Raw genomic sequence first — 22,267 nt, forward strand, 5'->3', positions numbered from 1 at the left:
AAAACTTGGGAGCTGCCCTCAAAGCAGCTGCTCTGGCAGGGATGGGACAGGACCCCTCACCCCCCAGCCTGCAGCCCATGTGGGAGCCCATGATAGGCAGCTGCTCAGGCCTTGTTAGCCTATTTCACAGCAAACATGCTGCTCTTAGAGCAAGGCTTTTGGAAAGAGGGTTCTTGGTGTCCTCCTGGGTGTGATTTAGGCGAGGTCCTACTCCACAAACTCCCTCACCTGCAGAGAGAAGGTGAGGGTCTGGTTTAATGCTCATTGTACAGGTAGAGAACAGAGACAAGACACAGATAGCTCAAGCTGTGTGACTGTGCATGTACCACCTGGAGACCCTCATTGCTCTCCCCAGCGTCTCCTGACCCTTTTGTCACGTTCTCCCACACTGGCAGTTCCTCCAGCCCAGCAGTGTCCCACTCCACACGTGAGTCCCTACCACTAGGTCAAGTGCAGGGTGTTGTTCCTTCTTCTCCCAGTTTCATCGGATGATGCCAGTCCTTGTACTGGAAAAGAGCACGAAGGTGATGTCCCTGCTGCAAAGGTTCAAGTTTGACATGGCTGGGAGTGATTGAGGTGGGAGTTACAAAGGGAACACCTGGCAGCCCTGGTAACAAGACAGCGCCATCCCCCCCACCTATAATTAAGCAATCCATAAAAACCATTAGCGACCGGAAGTGGTAAATTAGTCAGTGAGGGAAAATGGACTGAAAACACACTCAATATTGCAAGCAGACATCCCGGGCTGTGGAGGGAGCTGGGCTCCATCCCTGGCAGTCCCTCGAGTTTGGGGGTTTCCCTTCTGTAGCAGGTCAGCCCTGAAACAAAGCGCAAACCTCCTTATTTATCTTGGCTTCCCCCACGATAATAACTTTTGGAGGTAGACAATCTTAAGAGAGCCATAAAAAGAAGAAAGGAATGGGTTTAACACCTCCCAGGCTACGGAGGAGTTTTTTTTGCCGTGGCTGCAGTGTGGGAGGAAGAGCAGGACCCAGCCAGGGCTGACTGAGTGCTGAACAAGACATGGAAGTCTACAGGCAGTTCTGATTTTAATCTTGCTTCTACAAAAGGAAATCAGGAGTAATTCTCCCCAAAGCTGTGGATTTGCACTGCTCTGCTCCCTGGCTGGGGGTGAGGGGAGTGGGATGGCTGGAGCCGCCCCAGAGTCTGTCGGAGTCAGCAGAGAGGCTGCCAGCGGCGCTGAACCGACGCCACGCTCCTCACTCCAAGGATTTTACAATCCATGGAAGATGAATCTTTTGTCTCCACTTTGTTCCTCTGAGATGGGGAAAAAATTATGTTCGCTGGAAAGGCTGAGAGAGCAGCCTGTGTGCTGGGAACCAGCGCCAGGCTCCGGCTCGGCTCGGCATGCGAGGCAGCGATGGGCAGCAGGCGCTAGCGGAGCCCGAGCGCAGGCACGCCACGGGTTTAAGGACTGTCAGCGGCAATTGAGGGGAAAGTACAGGGCTTTTAGCTGACTATTTCATCCTCTTTGTTTCTGCGCCAACGCGGTTTAGCGTCCACATCTCCCCACCTCGCTCAGGTCAAGTTCATCTTAATCCAGAGGGCGTTACAAGTGGGCGGCAGATGCAGGAGCCAGCCCTCGGATGGGCATTTCGCACCTTTTCAGGGGTCTCATTGCCACCCCCTGAGCTCACCACAGCTGCACGCCCGCAGGAGAGGAGCCGAGAGCCCAAGAAGAGCGAATTCAGGGTTAACCACCCCAAACAGAGCTCCAACTCTCTCCCCTGGCCCCAGGGCTGTCACACTCAGGGGTATTAACTAATTAGAGGTGACAGTGCCACTGCCATTTGTCCTGCTCCAGGCTTCCTCTCACTGCCTACCCCAGTTCACAGACAGCAAATGCCCATCCACAAAGGAGAATCAGGAACGGCTTTTTTGTTCCACGGCAGCTTAGATATTTGCTTTTCCTACGGAGAAAAGAAAATAATACTCCTTGAAATAACAGTTTGAGGCTTTTCTAAATGTTACACGCCAGGTGACCTTTCAGAGCCAGGCTTAGGGGTTTATTTCTAATCCCCCAGCTAGGACTTGCAGCAGCTCTGGGTCTGTCCTGCTCCCTGAGGGCTCAGACATCAATCCTCACCACCACGATGCCCAGGACTGGAGCTCGGTGCTCCCACCCTTCCTGGAAATATATTCCCGTGGCTGTGCATCCTGTGCTGCCCTGTGAACCTTAAGGTGCTGTGGGAGTGTGGTTACCAGCGGGATTTGGCTTCTTAGAGCACAAACACACCCACTGAAGGTGGCAGGGAAGCACCAGGCCTGCCATGCATCCCAGCAGGATGCAGGGGATGATGTGGATTTGCAGCACAGGGCTGCAGCAATCCCAGCTCTGCAGAGCCCACCTGGGGCCATGGATGAGAGAGATGGACATCCTGGGAACACCTGGCCAGCACAGGATTTTGAGGCAGGCAGGATGTTACGTCTAGGAAAAACGAGGAGGAACAGTCTGTCTGGACAAGGATTTTCTGTGGGAGGCCATGGCTGCATGAAAACAGAGCAGTCACCCTGTTTCCCAGCTCTGATCCCACTGCAAATGGCTCTGAAAAATAGGATTCAGTAAAGTGTCAGACTTTTACAGCAGCAGCTCTAAAGCATGTGTTTTGGGGTTTTCTTCCATGGCCCTGTCCACAACTAAGCTGGAAGTGGAGCTTTCCCAAGTGCAATGCCCCATCTGGGGCATGTCTGGAATGGTTGCCCAAACTAGATTTGAGCTTGGATCCTGTGGTGTTTCCAAACTCCCCGGCATTTTCCCCCAGCAGCACACTTAGGAGCCTCTGTTTATGAATCCAGACCTGTATTGGCCCATTATTATTTTTTTTTAACTGTATTCCAGTTCCTTTCAAAGGCAGGAAAATACATTAATATCCATTAAAGGGGGAACACCATGACCCTCCCTCTGACACTCAAATGGGTTTTTTCCTGATGCAAAATGCGTCCTGGAAAAAAATGTGCCTTTGTGGTGTGTCATTCCTGGGATTTTGCTGGAGTTAAGGAAACAGAGAAAACAAATAATACAACAGGAGGCTCCTGGGCAGCGCCAAGAATCCCTCACATACCTGGGGCTGGGCTGATGGTTGAGGTGTTTAATTCAGCCCTCTCCCTGTGGGCAAAATTTCACTCCATGTTTCCTTCTAGCAAAAGCAGAAGCCAAAAGTGGAAAAAGGTCTGGTTTTCACCAGGCAGAAGGAACAATTCCTGCTCTCCATGGAGATGTGATGTTCACCAAGGGGAGGGTGAGGGCTGGAGACTTGCATGGCCCTGGACCAGCATCACCAGGCTTTGCCTCTCTCTTTCATATCCTCAGCACTTTCCTCTCCCCTGCCAAGCAGGAATTGCAGGATATCACTACACCAGGAACTGGCCCCCTCCGACTGCTTGTGTCCATTGTCAGGGGACAAACATCACAGTGGCTTGGAAGCCAAAAATGCCCACAGGATGTGGGGATGTAAACAGGGGCGCAAACCAGCCTCATCCCTCCTCATCCTGGCCCATGGAGGGTGGGTGCCCTGGGGCTGGCAGGAGGGTGCTCATCCCAGCACGGAGCTTTGGAATCCAAGGGGACATCAGCACCCAGCACGCTGCATGGGATAATGAGCTGGTTTTTTACCACGTAATTTCTTTTTAAGACTGAAGAGTGGGAAAAGGGGAAACAGAGGGGTTCTGACTGCATGAGTCCTCCCTGCAGTTTCCTAGGAGATTGGCTGCCCACACTGAGGCACGCTGAGGACAGGACTGGAGCTTGTCCCCTGCCCTGCACCTGTCTCCTGTTCCCCTGCAAGTCACCAGGGTCACCCTGCTGAGACCTGGGGCTGCCCTGACCCCAGCCAGTAGCTGACCTGCACAGCACAATAATAATAAATAAGTAAAATTTAAAAATACTTAATTTAAAAATAAAACTTAAAAATATTTTTAAGGAATAATTAAAATAACAAGATTTTAAAAACAAAAATTTAAAAAGTAATTTGAAAAATATTTTTTAAATATTAAAAATAGAAATGAAAAGCCACTGGGGGGCCAGGCCCTGGGCACCAGCCAGCGTGGGAGAAAGGGAGTCTGGATGTTCCAGCTTCATCTCTCCAGCTGCAGAGATCCCACCAGGGCTGTCACACCCTGACACCCAGGAGAGCACCCTGGATGTGTCACTAGGATGGAAAATTAACTCCATGCACAGCCTGGAGCCGAGCTGGGCAATGAGCATCCTGCCTTCCTCCAGGCTCTTTGCTGCCCCTGAACCCTCAGAAATGTGCCCAAACAGGTCATTTGTGACATATTTGCAGCAGTGGGGCTCAGGGAAGTGACCTTCAGCGAGGCTGGGAGCCCTGGCCCTGCTATTTTTAACAGAGCAGCAGGCGGGCAGCAGCGCCTTTCCTTCCTCTTTCTCCTCCATGAGCGCTGAACAAAGGGAAACCAGATAAACCTCCACAAGCCCTTGGCTTCGGGGCAGGGAAGCCCTCGAGAGACAAAAAAGGCAACCCAGCACATTGCTGTGCAGTGTCAGGATGGATGGTTCAGGCAGAGAATTGGGAAAACACAGCAGTGACTGTACAGATATGTTCGTAGCCAAAAAAATACAACTGGGTGTAAAAGGGACTGGTTTGACTGAGGAATCAAGCTGGAAGAAGCAGGGAAAAATAAAAGCAGCAGCATTTTTTATTCCAAACGTCCCAGGATTTTGTTCCAACACTTCTTAAGGAAAAAAACGGGATTTCTTCTCGTTTTTTCCCATAGCACTATATAAGAAGGGGAGGAATCCCAAATGATAAAAATCATGGGACTGTTTGGGTTAGAGGGACCAAAAGGAAAAGTTTTATTCATTGTAGCTCCCTTTACCAAATTTTTTACTGCATTTTTCATCTTGAAAGGAGAAGCCAAGTCACCACCACCCCAATTTGACACCCACACCAAGAAAATTTCTCAACCATCTGAAAATCTGCCATGAATTATCCAACACACTGCTACAGCTCCAGGAGACCTTATTCTTCTGGGTGCATTGATACCCAAAACACAGGGGCCACATCCCTGCGCCATTACCCAGAAAACACAAAGGTGTTTTGCATCAAAATCTTGGAGGATGGGCTGTCAGTCAGTGTAATGACTGCACTTACAGCTTCAGAGGGTGTCTGTGTTTTGCAGGTAGTCTGCAAAAGAAGTGGAAACAATATGTGGAGGGAGGTATATAAGTGTGGGGCTATTTATAGCTCGTAAATATATCGAGTGCTACCTACACGCAACATAAAAGAAGTCCTTTGCCAGATACTTCACATGCTGCTGTCAGCTTCTCCATTTCTCTTCCCTGGAAAAAAAATCTCCTATATTAATCAGAGAGCAAATATATAGCCTGACAGGAACAGCTTTTGGCTCCACAAGGAAAAAAATGTGTGTGATTGCTCAGTTGGTTTCGGTTTGGATTCTGAGCCTGGAATTGCTGACGGCTGTTCACACCAAGGCTTTTGTGGGAGATGTAAAGCCTTTTTTCCACCATTTTTTCCTTCCAGCTTGAGGAATTGGTGATGGTTTCCCGGCTCCAGACATTACTCCTGAGCATCCCTCCAAATCAAGTTGCTTTAGTTGTTCTTGCTGGGCTTGGGCCAAGCGGGTTCAGGCTGTGCCTGCGGCCAGAAACCAGGGATAAAGTAGGCAAAAATAAAGAAAACAACCTAGAAAAACCAACCTTTTGAAATTCTCCTCTTTACATTGCTCTGGGGACTGAGGCTTTGGGAGAAAACACATTCCTGAGATCAGAGAACCATGGAATGGTTTGGGTTAGACGGGACCTTAAAGGCTGTCTGATTCCAACCCCCGTGCCATGGGCAGGGACACCTTCCACTAGGCCAAATTGCTCCAAACCCCATCAAACCTGGCCATGGACACCTCCAGGGATGGGGCAGCCACAGCTTCTCTAGGGGGAAATGCCACATCTCATCCTTCTGAAACCAAGGGCCAGCTACTTGCCTTTATTTATTTCATGTGTTTTTTATAAAGGCACAGCTCGCTTCGCTCTCCTCACCTAAGTGCAGAGGCTTGTCCGGCTGCTCCATCCCAGCGGGCTCCTTCTATTCCCAGGTTTTCCCAGAGGAAATGTTCTGGCTTGCACACCATTCCGTGCCGTGGCAGGTGGCTCCCAGGGGCCTCTGAGGTGCCACAGCTCCTGAGCCGTGCATGGATGAAAGGGAAGAGCTGGCAGCCAAGAAGATGTGTCCACCTTCCCCATGGTGACCAAGGGGCTGAAAAGCACATTCTCAGCTGAAATTTGCCCCCAGTCCCCAGCTTGTGGGGCAGGGGTGAGGGGAGCTCTGGGATGGATGGGATGGAGCCAGGCTTCGCTCACCAGCCCTGGCACCAGCACGCAGGGGCTGCCCTCGGCGTGGCGTCACTGCGGTCGGGACGTCAGGAACAACCTTCCCACAAAAATTGAAGCCGGGAATCTGGAAATAAAAATATCACAGATGATTTCAGGCTTGCTGAAAGCATGATTGACTGTTTAATTCCCCCACACACACACTCCTTTCCTCACGACCAGGGTGACTCAGCCCTGGCATGGACGTGGAGGCTTCTCCTGGCTCCTGCCCTCACCGCGGGAGCGGAAAAGGTCCCCTCACAGGCGCCGGCAGTGAGGATGGATCCCGGCACCTGGGGGCCCAGCGGCCACTGCCAATCCAAACAGAGCCAGCGGCTTTCTCCCACACTTGGCCTGGGTGGCAGAGACACCCACTGCCAACAACACCTTCTCCATCGCCCCGGGATGCCACTGCTCCCACTCAACCCCAAATCACCAGGGGACTGAGGCTGCTGAGCAGCTCTGCTGCTGGGCACAGGACATGGTGGGGTGGGAAAGCCAAACACAACGGTGTTTAGAATGTCACTGGGCCAGAGCGCTGGTGCCAGGGGATAGCCTCTAATTCCAGTAGTGGCCATGGGAAATGCTGCCCATAAACCCATGCCTGTGCTGGGCTCAGCAGGTCCAGGCACGTGGAGGAAAATAAACCCCACAGCTCAAGGGAAAAAGAAGAGCCCCTCAGGATAACTCATCTCCCAAAGCCACTTCTCTTATTCCTGGACAAAGCTGTGAAGAGGAACGGCAGGAAAAGCAGTCCAGTGGGGACCAGCATTGGTCCTGCATTGGGGTATGAGAAAAGACACTGTCAAAGGAAAATGGGCTCCTTTGGGGCTGGCTTGATATAGGGCTGCCTGCTCGAGGGCCATTGGGGCCAGCATGGTTTTGGTCCACATGGATTATTTTTAGTATCTGCACCAAGCACTAAGTACAAGCAGCCCTACTAGAGGTAGGGAAATCCTCCCTTGGCTGGCCCAGCTTCCCTTCCTGGCAGCAGGGATCAGGCAGCGATTTTCAGGCTCACCTTGTGCCAGTGGTGCTGCAGTGACTGAGCACAACCCCAGGGATTAAACAGAGCTGACCCCAACCTCCCCTCTCACTGCTTCATTCCCCACTCCCAGCTGGTTTTTGCTGTTTCTGTCCCTTTGTCTGCAGCCCCCAGTGCAGGATCCTCGTGGCACCTGCAGCCCCACAGCATTTTGGGGCTGCACCCTGTCCCCTGTGTGGGGGACAAGTGGTTTCATGTGAGTTGGCGTGTGCTGTGCCTGCCTCTTCTCCTGGAGTCTCTCATGCCAATCTTGGCTTTTATGCTATTTTTACACTCCAAGTTTCAAGCTGTAGACATGCAGCAAGTGCTCTCCAAATATAAACCCCAGGATGCATATATTTAGAATCCAGCATTTCTTTAAAAGCAAGGTTTGGTTGAATTTTTCTTTAAGGTCTAAATTCACAGCTCTGGAGGAAGGACCACGCAGGGCATCTCCTGGTACTGGTGGGATGCAACTGTAGGACTTGGCTTCCTTCCTCCCACCCTGTGAAATGACACGTGCCTGTTTTCCAGCTTCCCTGTGAAGCCAGAAGCTCTCTCCCCTCAGCCAACCTGATCACACAAGCTCATGAGTCCCCAAGTGCACTTTAAGTAAACTAAAAGAGCCAAATCAACATTTAAAATACAAGAATCCCCAGGTGCATAAAGACTAAGAGGGTTTGCAAGCCACGCAGCTGCATCTCCTGAAGATGCAGCAGAGCTGAGCCCTTGTCTCCTACATCAGAAACAGCCTAGGATAAAAAGATTTTTTAAAAAATCAAATCAAATCAAAAAAAATCACAAGAACATTTGCTGCTGGAACTGTTCATTGGGAGGGCGGGATGTCTGGAAGGAGCCTGTGTGCACAACGTGTGCCAAGGAAAGGGACGAGATGTGACGTCTCTGCATCCATGCCCAGAGAGATGCAAGGAGTACCCCCTGCATCTGGGGCCACCCCGGGCTCCTGGCCAGGCACTGTGGTGCCCACCACGAGCACCCTGAATGCCGGCCCTGGGGAAGCACAAACCAAACAGTTCAGAAAATTTGATTTGAAGCCGGTGTGGAGGCGGCTCTCTGCAGATGGCATCAATCCCGGCTCCACTGCCAGCTCCACGGTGTGTCATCGCTTCTGCTCAGCCTTAAGAGACGCAAATATAGAAAACAATGTCATTGTTGCTAGGATTTTCATGCTCCGACTGCCTGGCCAGGCTGAGAGCCCCGGGCTAGGCTGGGGAAGGACAGCCACCAGGAATGGTGTTATTTCAGCTGAAGAGGAACATGAGTAACTTTTCCAAAGGTTGAGTCCCTTCAGAGCACAAATGAATTTTTTAAATGGCTCAGATGATCAGTAACACTTTTGGCTCCTGTAGGTCTCCAGGACATCAAAGTGTGTCTGCTCTGGGGCTTGGGATGGTGGCAAGAGTCACCTCGAGTGACCCAATGCCCTGGGTTTGCTCAGCCCTGAGCTCTGAACTCATGGAAACATCTCAACCTCAGTGCACAAACTGACCAGAAATTGGCATTTATAGAACACCAGACATTCTTATTTACCTCTGAAACTCTCCCTCAGTGTCACACTGACCACAATGCCGGGGCAGCAATGAGGGGCGAAGCCCTGTTAAACCCTTCTACGCCTTCCCACTGCGTCTCACCACGCGGCTGACACACAAGACAGGGCACAAGGCCATGCACAAGTTCCTGTGGCAGTGACTCCATCTCAGCTTTTCTGCCCTGGCAGCAGCAAGGACACAGGACAGTGGCTTTGTCATCTTCTGCCCATGCAGCTGCCCCAGTGCTGCCTCCTAGTCCCTGTTTTTCAGGGGGAGTTGTGGGCAATACATTCACTCCACTCAAAACCAAGGTTTTTCTTTTAAAAGCTCTGTGCCCAATGCATTTGTGTGCCCAAGAAGGGCAGTGGAGCTGGGGAAAAGTCTGGAGCACAAGTCTGATGAGGAGCAGCTGAGGGAGAAAAGGAGGTTCCAGGGGGACCTTCTCACTCCCCAGAACTCCCTGACAGGAGGGAGCAGCCAACGCGGGGTCAGGCTCTGCTCCCAGGGAACAGGGACAGGACAAGAGAAAAGGGCCTCAAGTTGTGCCAGGGGAGGTTTAAGTTGGATGTTAGGGAAAATATCTTCAGCCATAGGGTTGTCCAGCCCTGGCACAGGCTGCCCAGGGCAGTGGTGGAGTCACCAACCCTGGAGAGATTTAAAAGATTGTAGATGTGGCACTTGGGGACATGGGTCAGTGGCCGCCTTGGCAGTGCAGGGGGAACAGTTGGACTCTATGATCGCAGAGGGCTTTTCCAGCCTTCATAAATCTGGGAATCTATGATTCTAGGACTACCCACTCCAAAACCCCTCAGGGAGGCACACAGCTCCCAGGGCTGATGCACCCTCCTTGCACACCCCACGCTGCCTGCAGCAGAGTCCTGCTGCAGGGACACACCAGGAAAATTCATTTCCACCTAATGAATTGCTGATCTGCTGTGCAGCCAGAGGCTGCTCCAGCTGGGAACTTCCAAGCCTCTCGTTCCATCCAGCAGCAGCAGGACACAGGGTGTCCCTGGCGCGGGGCCGAGGGGACGGGGATGGGGAGGGAGAGGGGAAAGGCCTCGCACAGGAAAGCCTGGGGTGCTCCATCATCCATCATCTGACATCCAGCCTCAGCCTAACCAGCTTCTCATCCCTGGAAATACACAACCCTGACCTATTTCCAGGGAACATGAGCGCCCTTTTAAACAAATCCCTGACAAATGAAGGCAAGAAACCATTTCCTCCCTATTTCCTTCCATTAGAAACGAAACACTGCCATTAATCACCAATAAAGAAATAAAACTCCTAAATGATTTGCTAGTGACTGGTTGAGTCAGGTCCCTCTCCTCGAGCTCACCACGGACCCAACCCCAGGCACAACTGGAATCATTCTGGCCGTGCTGAGCCAAACCATTGCTCTCTCCCACATTCACTGCATTAAAAAAAATCAGAGCTGCTGTTGGAGGACAAGCTGGGCTTGCTGATGCTCAGCCCTATGTGCACCCCCACTTTATTACTCCAATTATTTTCTTTTTATTCTGATTACTTTTTTTTCCTCCCTCCAGGAAAAGCTCTTGCAAGAACCCTTTAGGAAAAAATCACACCCTGCACCGGGTACAAGTTATTCCTGGGGAGATTCCAGTTGGAAACAAGAGGAAAATTTCTCACAATGAGAACAATCAGCCATTGGAATAATTTCCCCAGGGAAGTGGTGGTTTCCCCAACATTGGGCTGTTAAGATTTGGCTGGATGTGGTGCTGGGCCATCTCGTCTAGACTGTGCATTTGCCAAGAAAGGTTGGACCAGATGATCCTTAAGGTTCCTTCCAGCCCGGGATTCTAGGATTCTATAAAATATCAGGGTCTCTTAGCAAGAGCTGTTGTTTTGCAAACCCTCCAGCAGCCTCCAGCCCCAGTGACTGATCCCACTCCCTGCCTGCCCTGCTCCAAAGGTAAATCCCAGGACACAGCAGGCAGCAAACACCTGGTGGCTGTGCCAGCACTCACAGCCCCAGGGAAGCAGCCGGTCCCGGGGACACCATGTCCCAGCCAAGCACTGCCAGGAGCAGCTTGCTGGTAGATGGAGCAATTATCCCTGGCAAGGAGGAGGGCAGACGCTACTGGCAGAGGGTGCAGGAATTCTTCCTGCATTTCCAGGCTTGGTTTGTGAAGATAACTTTGGGTCGATTTGCTTTTTTGGAGCTGGATTGGAACCCTCCTTTTGCACCACGGGCAGGGCTGTTTACTGATCGCCGTTGGCAAAGCACAGCCCACCACAAACCTCAGTGGCCGTGCTGGCTGCAGCTCCCAACACGTCCTGCAGCATCCTGCTCTGACACAATCACTGGGGCAAAGGGGTTTTCTGTGCCCCACATTTCGGAGATCCCTGAACAGTGGTGCACAGCATGCAAAAAGCTCTCTTTCCGCAGGCAGGTTGGCTCTCACAGTGATGCTGTGGGTGTCAAGCATATGGAGATGTCCTTGTTTCTGTGTCTGGTCAGAGCGATGCTGCATTCCCCTGGGAAATGAGGAGACGTCGTACAGGCATGGAATGATTTGGGTTGGAATGCACCTTAAAGATCATCTCATTCCAACTCTCCCTTCCAAGTGCAGGGACACCTTCCACTATCCCAGGCTGCTCCAAGTCCCATCCAACCTGGCCTTGGACACTTCCAGGGATACAGAGGCAGCCATGGCTTCTCTGGGCACCCTGTGCCGGGGCCTCCCCACCCACACAGGGAAGAATTTATTCCTAATATCCAATCTAAATATCTCCTTTTCCAGTTTAAACTCATTCCCCCTTATCACCTCCAACTTGCCTCGCTGGGGTGAGTGTGGACCCGACCCTGGAGTACTTGTGCTACAATGCTTGTGTTACCTGAGTGGTCACAGCCAGGATGGTTACGTGGCTGCAGAATGGGGATGTTGGCAGGTGCTGCCCCACCTCCTGCTGCCTCCTGCACCCTCTAATCCCACCACAGCCACGCTGGGACTGTTTCCAGCAGGGGATCTCAAAGGAAAGCAGGAAACAAACCCCACCACTGCTGAGGGACTCAGGTGCTGCCCTTCAGCTCCCAGCCCAAGCCAAAGCTCCTCCATCTCAGCATGGAGTGAGACACTTCCTGCTCTGGTGCTTATCTCCATGGCCAGGCGGCTTGAGGAAGCCCAACACCCTCGTGCTGTTGCTCAGTGGCTGCTGGCCAAGGGTGCACTTGTGTTCTGCAGAAACACAGCAGGGCTGGTCCCTCCTGCTCTGAGCACAGCCCCCAGAGTTCAGCTGGCAGCAACCAAGGGTGGCAGCGTGTCCTGCAACCAGCACAGACTGAGAATAAACATTTCTGACCTGATTTCACTCTTACATTACTCAACCCCACATGGACACGTTCTTGCCATGAATCCCAGCCCTGTGCACAAGATGGGATATTTGAGGTCCCAGGATACTGTGATGCACCCCAAGGTGCTGCTGCAAAGCCTTCAGAAACCAACCATCAGCTGCAAGTAAGCTTGAGCCCCTCAGCAAACCTTGGCTGACAACTCATGAACAGAACAACAGGGAATTTACTAAATAAATTGTGCTGGGAGTCATTTATCTTCCTTAAAATACCTTCACACAGGCAGCGCATCCCTACAAGGGGCTGGAGGCACCTCGGGGTGAGGTGCCTGGTGCCTTCGATGTTTTGCACCCTGCAAGTGCATGAAGAAATGCCAAAAACATGCAGAACCTCGATAAGGTCAGCGGGTAGGAAACGTAGCTGAAATCCTTGAGTTTCATAAGGGGCCATGACAATAGGCCGGAGAGCTGCCAACTTTCCTTTCACGGACTGAGCGACAAGTGCGCTTGGAAACTTCAGGCTCTCTGCAAAAAAAAGAGATGGAAGAAGAAGAAATGTTGGAGGAGAGAGTTTTGGAATGGTTTTCTGAATTTCAGCTAGTTTTGCTGTAAGATGGTGAGAAAGGTCCCCTCCAGTACGGCTAAGCTGAGGCAGCCTTTGCTCATCCCCAGCCCAGGATGGAGCAAAGGAAATAAATATGAAATTCATGAGCAGAGGAAAAACACAATGTTTCTAAATAAGTATTCAGGCTTTGCTGTAAACTCCCTGCTGCAATTGCTTCCATCACATCACTTTTTGCATCTCAAAGTTGGGATTTTCAGTGCAAATGCTGCTGAGCAGCCAAACCTGGCCTCTGGTAGGTTCCAGGGGATCATAGGGGTAAGGGCACCCTCTGCTCTGCTGGGATCTGCCACAGGTTTGGCTCCTGGGGAAATCCTCAGTCCAGCTGGAGAGTTGGATGGAGGTGAAAACCCTCTGAGGAATTTGCTCAAGGAGGTGTCCAGATGAAGCTGTTTCTCATCCCTAGTGGAGATGGGGAGCTACGAGGGCTGCAGAGGTGATCACACCACCCTGCTGGGGAAAAGGCAGCTGGAAGCCAAGAGTCCTCACGCAGCAACAGAAATGGGAGGAAAAGCAGCATATTTGGGAGCTGAGCTCTGCAGTGGGTTTGTGCCCTAATTGTGGCTGCAGAGATCCAGCTTCAAAGCCCCAGTGAGCGTTTGGGCCCTGGGGGGATGCACAGGTCACAAAATCCTCCCTGAGCTCCCTTCCTGGGGCTGGAGACTCTGTGTGTCCTCGATGTTGGGCAGAGCCAAGAATGGCCATGGGGCCACCCCTCCCCACCACTCCCAGCAGGGACAGAGGGCCTTCCCAGGGCGGCAAACAGCATCCCCAGCCAGAGCAATTGACATCTGCACAGGTCACCGGCTTTCCAAAGCGTTCGGGATTTGCATTTGATTAAAATTAAGTGTTAGGAAAATAAAGGCAGCCAGCTCCTTACTGCAGCTGGGCCAGGGCAAAGTCCGATGGTGGGACCTGTATGAGGGAAAGAGAGGGGATAGGGAGGACAAAACCCCCAAACCCGGTCTAAAAGGGGCAGGAGGAGGGCTGGGACTGGGGGATGCTGAATGTGGCCAAAGCAAACACGCCCCGGACACCTCACAGAGATAGTTGGGATTTGTCGCCTCCGCTCTGACACAGAATTTGTATATGGAAAAAACATGCCAGGCGCATGACACCGGAGCTGCTCCATCTGGATAAATAGTTAACTGAGTAGTCAAAATAGCCGGTGCTACAAAACAGCTGCTGGGACAGGAGACAGCAACAGAAGCACCGCTGGAAAAACGGGATGGGAGGAAGGAAGTGATTGAGTGAGAGGATGTGCCAGAGGAGAACAGGCAACAGGCAGCAGCATAGAGCCCTGTGTGAGCCAAGACCCTCCAGCACTGCCAAGGCACAGCAGTGACCCACACCAGCCTCCCCAGGGCTTTGCTGAGCCTCTTCCCTGGAGCATCCCAAAAAACAGTGCTGAAGAGGGTGCCCATGATCCTGTCTCAAGCACTGGTACCCAGCCCATGCCACGGGACGAGGACAAGAGGGTGTCTCACAGCACCCAAGGGGGACACAGCAGAAAGCCTGGTCCAGGGGTTCAGCAAACCTGCTCACCAGGAGAGCTGAAAGCAGGAGATGCAGGGTGGGAGGCGGTTCTGGACCTGCTGGAAACAGAGGAAGATCTCACACAAGAAATGCTGCACACCCCACTGTGGGCAGGACATTGCACATCACCAGGGCTGTGGGCTCCCTGCAGAGGGCTTTAAAGGAGGGACTGGACCTTTTCCATTCTGACTGACTAAGCAGATCTTAGCCCTGTTGACACACCTGAACCAGCTCCCTACACCTGCAAGCCTGGACTAACTTTCCCCACTGCTGCACAGGGCGTGGTGTCACCAAAAGGGAAGGTTTCCAGCAGAAAGCTCATGGATACTGAGGTGTTTGTCCCACAGTCCATCCCCTGCACCCCATGCAAACCCTCCAGCCCTGGGTGAGGAATGAGCTGGGAGCCAGGGATGCCATCAGGACCAGTTTCCCCGGCCAGAACTCCCAGCTGTGCTCATTGCTCACCGTGGGATGGGCTCAGCACCTCAGCATCAGCTCTTCCCAAGCACATCCCTGAGAACAGGGAGGCTCATGCTGCTGAGGAGGGGCTGGCATAGCTCCCCCATCCCCAGACCCCTGCAGCAAAGCTCCCGATGAGAATAGCTCTGCAGGATGAAAGGGATGGAACCTCTCCACATCCACGGGTGCTGGGATGCATCGCAGCAGGCTCTGACTGCAGCAGGAGAGTGGTTGAGGTTGGAGGAGTTTGTGCAAGAGCCAAAGGAGATTTTGGGAAGGAAAGGGATTACAAGCATTGTGACCCTAGAGCTACTGCCCTGGGGACATGTGTGGTGTCACCAACTTTGGGATGCAAAATGCTTGTGTCCACCTTGCTGCAACCCACAGAAGAGCTATGGGGACAGCAGCGCTTCAATGCGTCTGTAATCCCAAAGGAAAACCCCGAGGTAAGACTGGGTTTGGCCATGACGTGATGCCACACGGTGGATTAAGAGACACTTCAGAGCCTGAAGCCTTCCCAGGACCTCTCCCATCCCTCACCTCTTATCTGCTTCTCCCACCATGGGCCGGGATGTGACGCCCCAGCCCTCCCCTGGCCCTGTTAGCTGTGGTTGTATTCCCAGCACCGCTCCATCCCCTCCAGCGCAGGGAAAACACCTGGAGTGATGCACATGCCTGGAGGGATGTTACAGGGAGAAAACACACCTGTGCTCACCCAGCCAGAGATGGGTTTGCCATAGGAGAAGATTTTCTTTTCAAATGCTATTTGCATGGTCTCTAGGTGTGACCTGCAGTGCTCATTTGTTAACGATTTCTAATTGATTTACTCAATCCTAGCAGTGCCACTGGTGGGCGCAGCAGATGCTCCGGGTGGGTTTGAGCACAGTGATAGGAAGTGCTGCAGATGGCTCCAGTCCCCAGAACCAGGCAGTGCAGGATGGATTAAAAAAAATATTATAAGATTTATTAACCCTTCAAGAATAATTTTTCTATGGTACAGCTGGAGAAACAGGGACAAGAGCTCATGCTGAAATTTCCAAGCTGGAAAAGGCCCCAAAATGTCAATGCTCCCAGGAAAAATTAGGGGGGAAAAAAAGTTGTTCTTCTTTAGCCAAAACATCATATTTCTGCAAAGTCACTTTGTTTTCTTTGTGATTTGTCAAAGCTGGTAACAGAGTGCAAAATAAAACAAATTATTTCCAAACAAGAGTAACTTTACAATAAAAAAATGTAAATATTTGTCCTGACGGAGTGAAAAGGGCTGCTCCAACATTTTCAAGATCTTCCCCAATCCCGACTTCCCCACCCAGCATGTTTTGCTTTAGTTTTTACAAGAAATCAACAGCTGGAGAAAGCTTTTGGATTTTCCAATGGAAAAGAGCTGGAGGGACACTCTTCCTACAAGTTCCGCCAATTAGCGCCTGGCTCCCCAACACGCGGCTGCGGTGAATTTTCCACTGCTGGAAATCCTAAATATCAAAACTGGCTGTTTTCCTCCAAGACAAATGGGACTGTGTGCAGGGCAGCTGCTGCCACACGCTGCTCCCTGCAGCCCTCTGGGCTACAGGAATGTCCAGCTGAGCGTGACCCATTTCTCCTGAAAAAGCTCATTTTCCACCCAACAGCAGCTTGGTTTTGTCTGCCTGTGGGCAGGGGGAGAGCCAGGACATCCCTGAAATCCTCCAGCTGTTCCCCTGCCCTTCCTCCTTGTGCACACAAGCACTGCTCTGTCCCTCCCGGAGCAGCTGGCCAGATGTGCCTGTGCTCCAGATGTGCAGCATCACTGCAAACCTGCAGCAGTGCGTCCCCACAGAGCTGCAATTGGGGACATGAGTCATGTTACATCTTGAATTTCAGGCAAGACCTGACAGCTGGAACACGGTGCCAGGGATCAGAGCGTGCATGGGGGCTGCCCAGCACAGGGGCAGATGAGGTGCAAGGCCTTAGCGGTGTTGCCGAACCCAGCCTTGTTTTATTAAGAGCATTAAAGGTCATCTTTTTTTCCCTTTTAAGACTATGACCCACACAACACGCACCAAATACATCCCATTAATCAGAACTACAATTCCCAGCACATTAAATATTTAGAAGCGATGCCAAAGCAGCAGGACAATAAAGAGCAATAACATTCAGGTGGGATAAGGAGGTCGCATTTAAACATTTTGTTGCACAAAGTAGGGCCACATCCTAGGAACTGCTCCTTGCCCCAGCCCATCCTTTTCACCAAGACCATCAGGTGTCCGTGCCTGGCTGGAGTTGTGCATCCTGAGGTGTCTCCCTGCTCTTTGTCAGCATCACTTTGGGTGCCAGGAGGAAGCGCTGGGGCTCTGGCCCAGGGGGATTGAGCCTTGCAGCCCGGGGGTGGCTTTCTCTGCCTGCCTGCAGAGGCTTCCCGGAGACGTCCCGGTGATGCCGGTGCGGCGGTGAGTCAGCAGCAGCGGAGAGCATGACTCAGCCGTGCTCAGGAGCAGAGCAGGGAGGCAAAAACAGCGGATCCTACGGCCTTAGTGATGCGATCAAACCTCAGCTACATCTGGAAGGGGAAGAAATGAAACATGGGAAGACAAAAGCAAGGACTCCTGTGGTTAAGTCACCCCTTAAAGGTCACAATAATCCCTCTGCTCATAGAATTGCTGTTGAAACCCATCGCCATCCAAACCTGGTGCAGGAGAAACACCTTGCAAGTGAAGGGCAACTTCCCTAGGATAGCTTCCATCTCTGGGTGTTTTTCTCTGAGAACACAACAACCACAGCTCATGAATGTGGAATATTTTCCTTTTTTAAGTGTCTCTAAAAAGCAACGCAAACCCTTGAGAAGACTCCAGGTGCCAGGGAAAGCCGAGTCCTACAAGGGAAAAGCCTTTCTCCATGCTGTGCTGAACCCAGGGGCTGGGCACTTCCAGCCGCCCAAGTGGACACATGAGGTTGATACTCAAAAAGCAGTAATTTGGGGGAATTTTATGCATGAGGAGAGGAGCATTCAGTGAGAAACCCTCATGATTTATCTGCAAAATCTCTGCTAAGGGGCCATGGGGACATCACCACTCCTGACCCTTCCCAAGGAATCTGCTTCACCTGGGGACCTGGCTGCAAACACCATCATCTCCAGCCCTGCTCCACACAGTAATTTTAAGGGTAATAACCAGAAAACAAAGCCATACCAAGGGTCCCTGGCTGAGCAGGCTGCTTTGAGCCCACTGCCTGCAGAAAACTGATCCCAGGGAAGCAAGGAGTTTCCTTAATCGGGAAGGGCGAGGAGGGCGCAGGACCAGGGCAGGGCTTTTCTCAGCATTTTTATTGAGGTGGCAGAGAAATCTGACGGCAACAGAAAGGAGCTGGAAAAACAAACAGGTGTGTCCGGCAGTAAAGGGGCCGTAGCTATAGCAATGGGACAGGCCCTGTTGACAAAAGGCTGCACAAAGGACCTTCTTGAGAGATTAAAAGTGGTTTATGAGCTGGCAGGGTTTCCCGGGAAGGCGTTGGGGCTGGATCACGGCCGTGGGAGGCAATTGCTGAAAAAGCAGGATGGGGGTACAAGCACTGAGCACAAATCTGCCTCCTGCAACATCCCCCAGAGCCAGAGCTAGGGTGGGGTTTCTCAGCAGCCCATGGAAATGTGTGGGTGTGCACAGGGCTGCTCTATTGCTCCCAGGGCATGGTGGGGTCTCTGCTCTGCAGCAGGCACCCCAAAGGGATGGGTTATTTTGGGCATCACCCAGCTCTGCTTGCCAGATGCTGCTTTTCTGGTGTCACCCTTTGCAGCTGCAGCCTGAGGCTGCTGCTCTCGGGCTTGTAGCGGTGTCCAGGGTTTGGCTGGGGAGTGCAGGTGCCCTGCTCAAAGCTTTAGCTGGACACCACCCTCAAGCCTCCCTTGCTCCCATCCCAGGCACCTGCAGTGGGAGAGGTGAAATGCTGCTGCTGGGTTGTGCAGCTCTTCCAAGAGGCCTGAGGGCAGCATCCAGAGCAAAACCATGAACAACAGCAGGTCAACCCAATACCCCTCACATGGTGTCTGGTGGTGCAGCACCCCCAAACAGCCCGAGGCTCCTGTCTTGTCTTGTTTCTTCTACAACCCCTGCAGAAAGTGGAGCTCTGGTGCAGCAAAAACCTGCTGGGAGGTCCAGGGGCCAGAAGAGACGTGTCTGAGACAGGAGTTTGGCTGTGCCACCAAAGAGAAACTCAGAGGGTCAAATTGCAGAGCCAGGCTTGGGAGCCAGGGACTGTTGGGGATGAGTGGTGGGACACCAACAGCAGCCTTTGCCCAGAGAGATTCACACTCGGGTCAAGTTCTGCCACAGACAGGGGCTCCTGAGTGCCCAAGTGAACCAACTGCTCACCAGCTGGGGTTGGGCTGCAATTGTCTGGCTTAATTTATCCGAGGCTTTCCAAAGGACTAGTTTGTAATTAAAGCCAAGGGTCAGATGCACTGACAACTGTGTGACCTCATGTACAGCCACTCCACTCCACATCAAGGAGAAGAAGTCTTAAAAGGAAAAAGCCAGAGGTTGCCTTGGGCAGATGATGGACCACTGGCACCGGCAGCCCATGCTGGCATCGTTGCTGTGTCCATCAAGGTTATAAAGGGCTGGTGGGTCACTCGTGTGCCACAAGGCTCATCCTGAGGAGAGAACAAACTGGACACAAACCAGGGGTTGCCAGGGCTGCCCCCGAGTGCTGGCCCAGGGTGAGGTGAGGGGTAGGGTGCTGCTTTCTGCGGGAAATCCAGAATTCCCCCGGGGAATGCAAACTCCTCGTTCGCAGGAGCCCAGGAATAAAACACACATTGCAAAAGGCAGAGCTGTCCCAGCAGTGTCCCACACGGGGTTTGCAGCTCGCAGAAGCCTCAGAGCTGCTTTTGGCCAGGGGAGCGGTGCCTCTCCAGCTGCCCCGGGCCCGCAGAGCCGCCGCTCCCCGAGCCGGGGCCCTGTGGCGGTGGCGGCTCCCGGCGCTTGCCGGGCCCCGGGCGGGACACGGCGTTCCCGGCTGGCGAAGCTCCGTGCTCGGCTGCCTGGAGAGGGCTCGGGGTGCGCTTGAGGCAACGAGCCAGGGAGGAAACGTGATTTTAGTGCGTGAAAAACTCCCTAAGAGCAGCAGCCCCTCAGCCTGGAGAGCACCGGCACCGCGGCTGCCCTGAGCCTTCGCTGGCCCCCACAAAGGGGCATCAGGCGTTGGAAAAAAGCAGAGGAAAAAACCCAGGGAGCTGGAGGGATCTTTCTTGCGCCCTTCTAACACTGGTTTTAGCTGTGTGGAAGCCTCGTGGAGCAGAGTAACTCCTACAGTGCACGGCAAGCACAAGCACAGGGGACAGGCCCCGAGACCTCCTGGATATCAGGCCACGCTCCTCATCCATGGATATCCTGCCTCAATTCTATGTCGGCTTAATTAAAGACAAGCTGTAAGCTCCCAGCAGCATCTCTGCTGGTGCTAAGCATTATTAGTGCAAAAGGGAGGAGAGATTTGCTTTACCATCAGAGAGGCTTTGAGTTTCTGGTAAATAAAGCAACTATTTTCAGCTCCCCAGGTTTGCCCCCATAGGATTGCCTTCCTCGACCTAAGGGAAAGGCAGGAGCCAGAGCAGTGAGCACTGAGCACACCTTCCCAGATACCATCATCTCTGAAGAGGCTGAGCCATCTTCTGCAGAAAAATAAGGTGGCAAAAGATCAAACACATCACACTGTATTTTGAAAGTGGCAATTGAGTGGGGGGAAAAGAATGATGTCATTTAAAATCCAGTAGTGTATCCAATACTGACCCCACAGAGGATGAAATGTTCTTCTTAAATATTAACAGTCACAATATGAAGGAACAAAACCAAAAACCAAAACAAGCGAACAAACAACCCCACGCCTCACTCCCCCACCGCTCCCCCCAAAAAACAACATTGATGGGGAGAAAAGAGCCCAACCTGCTACTCAGAGGAATAAAAACCCCAAAGTGTAAGTGAAGGAATTTCCGAGAAACCATTGACATTTTTGATGAATGAGCTTTCTGTGGGTGGTTGATGTAGAAAAGAAGGTTAAGAAACGCAGACGTGATTTATTCTCAAGCAAGATGATGAGACTAAAGGTCTCCTGACTCAACACTTCTCCTGACTCAAGAATTCATCCTTTTGTTTTGTGCCTTTGCAGATTCTGCTGGATGCGAGGGAAAGCCACACGATTTGTGCACCTCCCATCAACAGCACGGGCTGTTTAGGCTCCAAGGCAACAAAACCAATTTAAAGCCTACCTTCAAAAGCTGAACTAGATGTGCTTAAGATTACACCTTAATTCCATATTTAACTTGATCCAAGCACAGTGATGAACTGAAGCCCCAGTAAATGTCTACCTACACACGCACATTGAAGTCCTATCATAGATGACTTACTGGAGAGGAAAATCTGCACAGGATGCTTTGCTGATTAGAAAGTGTAAAATCATAAGGGAAAGCATTTCCTGTGATTCCGCTGGTGTTTTGTTGAGTCTTAGAAATGTTATGTGGTTGAGGAAGTTAAAACCTTTGGGGGCCTGAAAGGCAGCAAGGTGAGAACAGAGGTCCAGCCCACAACACAAAGGTGTGTAAAAGATCAGAGAATCATGGAATGGGATTGGAAAGGACCTTAAAGTCCATCTTCTTCCACACCCTGCCATGGGCAGGGACACCTTCCACTACCCCAGGTTGCTCCGAGCCCCATCCAACCTGGCCTTGGACGCTTCCAGGAATGGGGCAGCCACAGCTTCTCTGGGCACCCTGTGCCAGTGTAAGGGGAATGACTCATTATACAGAGCTAAACAGAATTTAGCGTGGCCTTACCAACACCTCCTGGATGTGATGATCCAGCTGTGAGGAGGTGCCAACAAAGTGTTTTAAAAATGAGCCCCTAAGAGACGATACCACTGACAAACATTTGCAGGCACTTCAATTCACATTTCCTTAGGTTTCATAAAACTGACTTTTTCCATGCAACACAAGTTTAAATATTTGTTATTTGCACTGCAAATGTTAAGAAAAAACTCCAAAATGCAATAAGATTTATGCAGTAAGATTATGGAAAGTCAGACAGTAAAGCGGGGAATGGAAAGAAGAAACCAGCTGAAAAAAAATTCATTGCAGTTGTCAGAAAAGGAATAGTAGGAAAAACTCCCTTGCTCAGCACTTGCAGGGAAAGACCCCATCTTCGACACAGACCAGTTATCCCTTCTCCCCCTCTTTTCCCATGCTCCCTAAACCCAAACATTGATTATTTTTATATTCAAGGAATGGGAAACTCTAAATGCTAAGTACCAGTACAAAACTGCCCAAGATTTCCATCTATTTATCAGGAATGTCTGTGGATGTTTCCAGTTGGAGGAAAAAAGAGTTTGGGGTTTTTTTTTTTCTTGAAGTGTTTATTCCTGCATACCCACATGTGAGGCTGACT

This window comes from Corvus moneduloides, chromosome 20, assembly GCF_009650955.1.
Source record: "Corvus moneduloides isolate bCorMon1 chromosome 20, bCorMon1.pri, whole genome shotgun sequence".
NCBI lineage: Eukaryota > Metazoa > Chordata > Aves > Passeriformes > Corvidae > Corvus > Corvus moneduloides.